Source organism: Solanum tuberosum, unplaced genomic scaffold (genome assembly GCF_000226075.1).
Source record: "Solanum tuberosum cultivar DM 1-3 516 R44 unplaced genomic scaffold, SolTub_3.0 scf01066, whole genome shotgun sequence".
NCBI classification, from domain to species: domain Eukaryota; kingdom Viridiplantae; phylum Streptophyta; class Magnoliopsida; order Solanales; family Solanaceae; genus Solanum; species Solanum tuberosum.
Window position 1 is genome coordinate 1 of NW_006240011.1, and position 9720 is coordinate 9720.

General features: G+C 31.3%; 1 long non-coding RNA gene across 5 annotated transcripts; it reads left to right on the forward strand.

Moving 5' to 3' along the window:
- The first annotated feature begins 133 nt into the window (after window positions 1-133).
- Window positions 134-6019, forward strand: LOC102582077 (uncharacterized). 5 transcript variants are annotated; one of them, XR_001472573.1, is made up of 5 exons: window positions 134-443; window positions 839-905; window positions 1931-1987; window positions 3917-4168; window positions 4239-6019. It is a non-coding gene; the product is annotated as an uncharacterized lncRNA (long non-coding RNA). The 5 variants fall into 5 exon arrangements; XR_001472575.1 differs by having other exon boundaries at window positions 1928-1987; window positions 3917-6019; XR_001472572.1 differs by having other exon boundaries at window positions 3917-6019.
- Window positions 6020-9720: the final 3701 nt, after the last annotated feature.

Below are 9720 nucleotides of genomic sequence, written 5' to 3' on the forward strand. Positions count from 1 at the left end.
AAAACAGAAACAGTAACATATATTGGGCCCCGTGCTGCCACGGGGTCCTATATCTAGTATTATATATTATATTATATTTATTATTATTATTATATATAAGCCAACAGAGAGGGGACGAAGTACACAACACTAAAAGCTACATGTATTGTACTGTAAAACATTGTACTAATAGGGGCAAGTTGGTAATTTTGAGAAATTTATGCTTTTGCCCTCCTTCAATAGCTAATACGTGTTCCAATTGTTAGGTGTTACTGACACATTTATGTCACTTCTTCTCCACCTTAACCGCAGTAATCTCCAGTCTCCACCCAAAAACACCACTGAAACACCACTAAACCACTAAAATGAAAGAAGCTTGCATCCAAAGGTCACCAACAATCACCACACAAATTCTTGATCTGAGGTCTTTAACCAATTTCCACAGTGGATGGCTCGAAATTTTGGTTAGCTTTTACAATTTCCATTCAACATGTTTTATAAAATTGTTTAAATTGTAGATGCATGATATTTTTCTGTCCATTTGTCTGATTGTTTATGTTTTAGGCTAATGAATTCACTCTCCTTTTGCTCTACCAACAATTTCAGTCAAACTAATCCATGTTACCAGAATGTGGAGGGAATGGAGATTTATACACTCCATTGACAGATTTTGCTTCTCTGAAATTTCCGTGGAAATTTATTTTGAACTACTATTTTAATATGCATGTTATGTTTGTACATGATTTCCACACTAATGCATAGGTGGTGTTTGATAAAATGTCTGAAATAATTGAATAGCAGCATAAGTTTCTTGCTTCTATTTTTCTTCTCCTGACATATTTTTCCCCTCTTCTTTCAGTGAGAATAAAAAAGTGACCACTGTAATGAAGTTGGTTGGTGGTGTTATTGACGAGTCATATTGCGAGGTGAGGATTTGACTTCCCATTTTGTGAAAAAATTGTGAGAATATATACCATTTATGAGAAACCATCAAACCTTGTTTAGTCAATTTGTTAAGACAATCTAATATAGCTTCAACTTTTTGATTGTATCTTTGCTTGTCAAGTATTTACAAATGTTCTTGGTTCATTATTATAGAGAGTAATATAATTCTTCAGTTCTTTTATGTTATTTTAAAGTATTGTTCTTACACATAGTTATGATGTTGAAACGTCATATTTAGTTTTCGAGCACCAAATAATTCTGAAACTTTACTGTGATACTTGAGTTCTTCTTCATATGTGGTAGTGGCAAACTGAGAAGACATAGGTACACCTCTAGAAAATGAAGAAGGTATCGTTCAATATAAAAAGGACCCATGCTGTTGTGTCGGACAAAGGAACATGGCATGTCCCTGAAAAACTTGGACAACGATTTGCCTGAAGTATGAAGAAGATGTTACTTTAGATGGATATCACTTTCAACTTGTATGGTCTATGTAATGCTTCATCAGTTCTCTTTCAATTTCTCATTGTGCCTCTCCCTTAGCATAACATACATGGTTAATTATAAATGCTTCACTTTTCTTTAAAGATACACAGGAAAGGGACTATGCGAACTCATTAACACTCTTCAACAAGTAAACCTTGAAATTCTTAGTAAAAATTCTCTAAACACATGGATTTAATATTAGTGAAGAAGAAAGATTTTAAGCTAAAAACTCGCTCATAATTTTTTTTCAGTAGGCATCAAGTCGACTAATCGTTGTGCATTTTACACTTTCAATTTCTTCGAGTTGAAGGTATTAACATTTTGTCTTTACTGATTATTTTATGCTCTTATTTGTTATCCATAATGTATTTAAGCTACAAAACTACAAAGAATTTATTTCTGCGTAAATGACCTTAAGATAACTCTGCTCTGCAATATTAATTTCAGTCGTTGCTGTTTAAAAATGTAGCATGTTTTCTCCTAAATGTCATGCTTCATCTCCAATTAGTTTTTCCAGTAGGCATCAAGTCAACTGATCGATGTGCATTTTACGCTTATTGATATCTTTGAGTTGAAGGTATTAACACTTTGTCTTTGTTGATTTCTTTATGCCCCTATCACATTCTGCTTTCCACATCTCAATTGCAAAAGAGATCATGTGTAACAACTAACATGTAAAAAATCATGTAGAATAGACAGTTTTATTTGTTCTTTGATCACATATTTCATATTAAAAATGAGATTTGCTTCACATTACCTTTCTTTGCTTATTGTGTGTTTAATTTCCTTATGTAGAATTACTTTTATCTATGAAAAAAAATGAGTTTATGTTGGCTACTCTTTGTCAATATGAAAACCATTACTACTTGAAATTTTTTAATGTTAAAGGAAGTGGACTTTATTATTCGTAATAGTGTCTACTCATTTGGAGAATGGTTACATATAGTGCAAGTCAACTACATTCTATAGACAGCGTGAGATCTATACTGTTGAGGCATGTTATCATTTCATATTTGACTATTATTTTACTATTCCTCGACCTTTGAGTTTTTTCACATATCATATACATCTTATCTTTGTCCTTCTGGTGTACAGTTGGTAATAGTGAGAATTATTTAACCAATCTTATATAATCAATTGACATGAGAATTGACAATTCTTACCGATTAATAAAGGTTTGGATACTCATCTTGGAGGTGTCTTTTCACAGAAATGTCTTGCTAAGGTGCACAAGTTGCATAAACATAGTGCAACTGATAACACTAAAAAAACTTTGATTGAAGTCCAACAATAATATTTGGCCTTACACAGAGGTGGTGAATTGAGTGCATAACATATAGAATCTGGAAAATCAGTTCAACATGGAACATATGAAAAATTAATGCAGCTTCTGGTGCATACCAATACTTCCATTGTGATCCTTTATATAACCTTAGAAAAAAGTAAAATTATATGTTCTTTAATTCCTTTTTGATACCAATTGTAGGTCTCTTGTACATTTAAGTCTTTTTGAGAAATACATTTTAGTTGCATTTGAAGTAGAATTATGATTTGCGAATTCATAAAGTTAAAACAATCATATGGTCATGTTAGTTTGTTGAGCTTTAGTTAGTTATCGAGAATATTGAGCAACTTCTAGAATGATTTTCGATCAGTTCTCTTCAGGTATGGATAGGACAAATTACACCAGTGTTTTTCTCATGAACTGTATTCTACCACGTTATGATAGTGATTTCTATATTCTTAAATCGAATGAGTTGAACTATATACACTAAAATTATTCTCCATGTTATGATAGTGATTTCTGTAATATTGCATATAATATGTCGTGTTGTACTTGAGTACTTTAGTATTTATCTTTGGCATAGATGAACAAATCATGTTGTATTCATTTTCATAATATAACTCAATTGTGTCTCTTGATCAGTTTTAGAGGTCTTGGAATATCTTTTTGATTTTGAGCAGCTGCACCAAAACAGATTAAAGAAGCTATAAAGTTAGGTTGCCTAAACAATGTTGAAGTGAAAAGTCATTTGTAGTTTTTCGTTTCAAACAATGTATAGTACTATTCTTTACCAATTTTCATGTCAATTCATAGCACTTGAAGTTTAGATATATAGATTGAATGCTTCTTAAATTGAAGATATACAGTCATAGCTCTCAATCTTGAGATGCCCAAATATCGTTATTTGTGTTGGAGTATATGTATGCTTGAATGTTATAGTTTCTAGAATCGCATAATATTCATCCAAAGATGGAACTAAAGTATATTTGTGCGTACAACTTTGTCATATTCTATTACATACGTGGTTAATTGGAATTTGTAGATATAGTGATTGTAGGATTTGACTAATATCAGTCAAATACGCAGGAAGTTATATGCATTGTCTGTACACTAAATCATCCCTTTGAGCTAGCTGAAAATTTTCAAATAAAACTTTCACTACTCTGCAGCAACTGCAATTTGTAAATTCATTTGGTTCTATTTTCTATTCTGTTACTACAGGATATTGGTAAAATGCGTCATCTTAATGCCTCAATTGCTATGAAATTTGCATTTGATAATTTGAAAGATTCAGACTATCAAATGAGGGAGAAAGTAATTAAGGGCATTGATTGCTTTGAAAGTATTGAATTATGAGCATTCCTTTGCAACGATGAGTTCATCCGCGAAGTAAATAAGGATTGGAGAGAGGAGGACAACACTACTAATGTCCTTTCAATGTCTCAACATATACCTGAACTTGAGCTTCCAATTGTAAGAAAATACTTCATTATTCACATATCAAGCCTCATGTAACGAATCTAAGTAGGTCCGTATTCAACAGTTAATGTTGGGAGACATTGTGATTTCAGTGGAGCCAATAACAAGGCAAGTAGAGGAAAGGGGATGTAGTCCACTGGACGAGATACACATCTTACTGGTAGGTTTCACATACTTTGAACTAATTTTGAAGAGTAAAAACAAGAAATAATTGAACTTTTAGGACTTCTTATTTGATACTGCAGCTGCATACATGTTGTTACAACCAGCATTATGATGTTACTTCCACTTTTTTCATGAACTAATTGATGTAAAATCTAATGTTTTGATACTTTTGCTTTATCATTTACTTTAAGGCATTTTAAAAATTAATTAGCAGTAGGACCAGCCTAATAGATGTCATTCTCTAGAAATGCCTTAGTGCAATGGTTCACAAGTTTATTTTCTTACAGCACTCTTACGCAAATAGTATATGTTGGGAGTATGTTTTCAGATAGTTACACATTGAAGGTTTAAAGTCTTGCTACTTCTTCCATTCTTGCAACAAGGATAACTAGAATAATGCTATTATGAGGGAGAGAATTCAAGTTCCTCAAGGGCTCTTAGTAAAACCATTTCTTTAAGAAAACAAAGGTTTTATGGCTTCGACTTTGACAGAGGAGATGAAATATATCTTTTAGCGTAAATTCTGCCAAATTAGACTCCCGAAATACTATCGTCTTTTAATTACGGCCTTAGAGACGCTTCCAGTGATTTTTAGTCTTTGTTGATTATCTAAGAAGAACATTGTATTTGTAATTGATTTTGAAACTATATATTATTTTAATTGAATTGATCTTTTGATTATACGATGAATTTATTCTAATCCATGAGATAGTATTAGAGAGTAATGAATCATAAGGTTAGCTTTCTTGCATCCTCCATATGCCAAACAATTGTTGCCGAGAATTGATATATAAAGAGAATATTCATGAGTGAATTATTCTTTGTTTCTCCAATTCTGGATCAATGAAGGCCATTAAGCACCTACAACGAGGGTTAACCTACTAAACAGACGCTATTTGATAGAATAAAATTCTTTGTACTGTTACTAGACGATATTAAAGAAGGCAATAAGTTAGAGTAGGATTCGGTTCTTGAATTTATCACTTTGAACATATGTATGTTCTCTAATATGTTACAAGATCTTGGAGTTACCAGAAGCTATTAGCGTCTCTACAACTTCAACTACTTTTTAGTAAATATTTTAAATCTTTCCTAATTCTTCATCTATTTTTATTTGCTTTTTCAAATTTTTCAGAGAAGTTTAGAATGACCCACATTATGAGAGAAGTTGAAAAACCTGTATCAAGCAAAATCACCCTTTTTATTTATATCACATTTCCGTCATACATTTATTATTTAGACTTTGGGTTGCTAGCGTTGTCCTACCCCCTTTCACCCCAAGGGGAGAAACTACCATGATGATGTTAAATATTAATCTTCACATCTTATCTGCTGAATTGTATGACTCCACGAGACAAACATGTGAGACGATCACTATAATTGGAACCCCTCAATTGTGGTAGTTGGTGTTGTTGGATATGTTATGGTACTTCATGATTGTGTTGCCTCAAATACTAACTGAGCTCAGCATCTCAATGAGGAGTTGAAGAGGTTCTACAAAAAATGGAGCAAGTCCAAGGAAGAGGCCATTATGAAGTACTCCTAGAAATATGATGTTGATGAATAAAGCAGATATTCAAGCGCTGTTGGAGAAACTGAACAAGTATGCTTGTGTTATCCATGTGTTTAACTCTCATACATGTATTAAATTTGCATGTCATCCCTCAGATTTTGAGGATACTTGACTATTTTGTTGAAGGATAGTGATGAGCAGTGGCGGAGGGAGGATTATCATCAAGGGGGTTCAAAAAAAATTAATCACGTAAATAATATCCACAAATAAACGGGTCGAATCGGATATAAACAGGTCGGATTAAACGGTCGAATAAGAAGAAACGGATTTTTTAATATTTGACTTTATAATTAGGGATTAAACTAATAAATCCTAAATTTCCAATCAGCGTTTAATTTTTGGAACTAAACATCATTTTCTGATTGCATTATTATTTATTTTAAAAAAAATAAAAACGCCTGAAATAAGCTGATAAAACAAAATAGCCTCTGCCCGGATTCGAACACGCGACCTCGCGTGCAGTAGAGCAAATTCCTGAACCCCCAACGCCACTGAGCTACGCCTTTGGTGTATGTTCAGGGGGTTCAATAGTATATATATACACATATATTCAAAATTTAATCTTATATATATAGTGTAATTTTTCGACGAAGGGGGTTCATCCGAACCCCCTTCGTTGAACGTAGATCCGCCCCTGGTGATGAGTATTACTGGTCTCTCTCTATAATGTTTATATGCATGGCCCGTGGGGTGGTCGTATGTACTTATTATCACTTATCCAATTATGTATTTATTGTAGGTATTCTATCTGGAACAAAATGATCAATATTATTTAAAGATATGTGAGTTTATTTTTTCGTACATGTATATAGAAATGTCATGTTCTATCCATAATTTCCATATGGTTAAATTGCTTAGGTTGTATTGTTACGCTATAGCACGGGCCATGACAAATCTAGTATATATATATATATGAGGATCATAGAGGAGGAGGTGATGTGACACTTTTTTATGGCCTTCAAATTTCAATTATATTTTTTTTTCATTTTTTTGGCATTATATTTTTTTGTTTATTTCTTAAATTTTTTTACTTTAACTCATTTTTAAAAATCTGATATGTGAGTAAATATAATACTTAATTGCATGAAGACGTTTAGGTAGAAGAAGTTGAGAAGATTAATTTATAGGAAAAATTACCCAACTATACATCATTTATTATCATATTTTCTTATTTTCTCTATCATTTAAAAAAATATCAAAAATCTCTTTTTTTTGCTCTCATCATTCCTTTATTCGGATACATTAATTTGAATCTCCTACCCATGATTTTCCTTCTTTTTTCACTCCACAAATCTCTCCACAGTTACTTTCATTAATTTATTTTTGAATTTTAAATCTTTTCTCTTTCCAATTAATGATTTCAAGTTATTCAAGAGGCAGATTTCTTTCAATCACTTTAGTTTTTGATTTCTTTTATTATTATTTTTAAAAAATCATCTTAAAAAATTACTGAATCTTTTACTCCCGGTCTCTTTATGGAAGAGAGGTGGAAAAACCTTGCATTAGCACAAAGTTCATTTGGAGTGCATTTGGAATGGTTCCAAGAATTTCTAATGGCGGTCTTGATACACTTCATTCCATTGATTCTATCTTTCAATTTTTTGGGCTAACTTTGAATGTACCTCGCTTATTTTGATTCTTAAATTAGTCTTTTTTTAGTGTTATTACTGATCTGATACATCACCGTTAGCGTTTGTTTTATTCAATGTATCATGTTCATATTTAAGGTATTGATACATAACTCTAATGTTGTTGAATCTTCGATCAGTATTTATCATATTCAATATAAATGTACTTGATACATAAACTTTGTGTTATGTATCACACACCAAAAAAATATGTTATTTAGAACAATTACATGTATAATATTTTTTTTATAAAAAAAATATAGTATTTCTCAAACAAAATAAGATACATAAATAATAATGTATCATGCACTAATTTTTTAGGCATGATATGTAAATTCGAAATCATACTAAATGTATCTGATACATAACAATTACCAAACAATAATGTATCGATCTCAAACCTAAAATCTTATGGGCAACACTTTCTTATTTAATGTATCTAGTAGAAGTACAACACTTATCAATTTAAATTGAAAGAACCTTCATAATGTATCTTCTCAAAATTTTCGATAATTTTGAATTAAAATTGAAAGGATCTTCAATGAAAATGGCAATTGAGTTTTGTAGCAGCAACACATGTCTTGTGTTGAATCGACGGAGTGACTCAATTTTTCGCCACTTTCTCTCTTCTTATCCTACTTCGGGGTCTACCCCAAAAAAGGTCTTCAATCAGGTATCTTTCATGAATTTTGTTTAGTGAATAGCCAAGGAGGTTCTGTACCTTTTCTACCAATTGACTAATTCATTTTCATTCATTTTTCTACCACATTAAAGGATCTTCATGATGTATCTTCTCAAAAAAATTGATAATTTTGAATCAAAATTGAAAGGATCTTCAATGAATTAGGAGAATAATTTTGAAATTCAAAATTTTCAACAATTTTGAATCAAAACTGTAAGGATCTTCAATGAATTGGGAGAAGAATTTTGAATCTCAAATTTTTCGACAATCTTGAATCAAAATTGAAAGGATTTTCGATGAACTTGAAGATTCACAAAAGAAATCGTTTGTCCAACAACAATTCCATCACTTTTGTATCCTTCATAACTCACCTCGCTTATCCAAAATTTCGACAAAAGTTTTTGAATCAAATCTAAAAGGTTTCTTCGCTGAATAGGGGGGGCTGAAGCAATTTGAAAATTTGAATTTCTTCGTTCTGTTAGGATTTATCTCTGTATGATTGAAAGTAAGAAGAAATGTAAGAAGATCGAAATATTCATTTGTATCGTATGAAATTTTCGGCTAATGGATGAAACAGAGAAAACGATGAACAAAAAGAAGAAATTTAGTTTTTAAATTTTTTGGTTTGTTACACTATATGATTAAATTCTTGACAATAATTTGGAATGGAATAGAGCAATTTATGGGATCTTAATTTGATTTTCAGTTTTTTTTTCCCCCCTTATTAAGTGCAACAGATTGATACATAATGTATCCGGATCCTTAATTATGTATCCGAAATGCCTAAAAAACATGGGATTTGTGTAATTAGAAAAAGAATAGGGATAAAAGATAATTTAGATTTTACACTATGAGATTTATGTAATTATACTAATTTATATCCTCTTCCGTCTCTTCTCCAAAATGTGTAACAGTAAAAAGTAATTAATTATATCATTAATTAATTTCCAAAACTGATCATCAAATAAAACTGCTTGACTTTTCATCTTTCACTATAATTGATATTCTTTAATTATTAAAAATATCAATTTATGTGTTATAAATCCATTGAATAAGTGGATTGTCCATTTAGGAGCCGTTTGGTTACTGGTTAGAGTTATGCAGGTATTAGTTATGCAGGTATTAGTTATGTAGGTATTAGTTATGCAGGTATTAGTTATGTAGGTATTAGTTATGCAGGTATTAGTTATGTAGGTATTAGTTATGCAGGTATTAGTTATGTAGGTATTAGTTATGCAGGTATTAGTTATGTAGGTATTAGTTATGCAGGTATTAGTTATGTAGGTATTAGTTATGCAGGTATTAGTTATGTAGGTATTAGTTATGCAGGTATTAGTTATGTAGGTATTAGTTATGCAGGTATTAGTTATGTAGGTATTAGTTATGCAGGTATTAGTTATGTAGGTATTAGTTATGCATTTTTATTTAAAATAGAAAATTATAAAGCTTGTATCCAAGATAAAATGCAACAGGCCCCTGTGGGGGTGTTGGAGGGGTG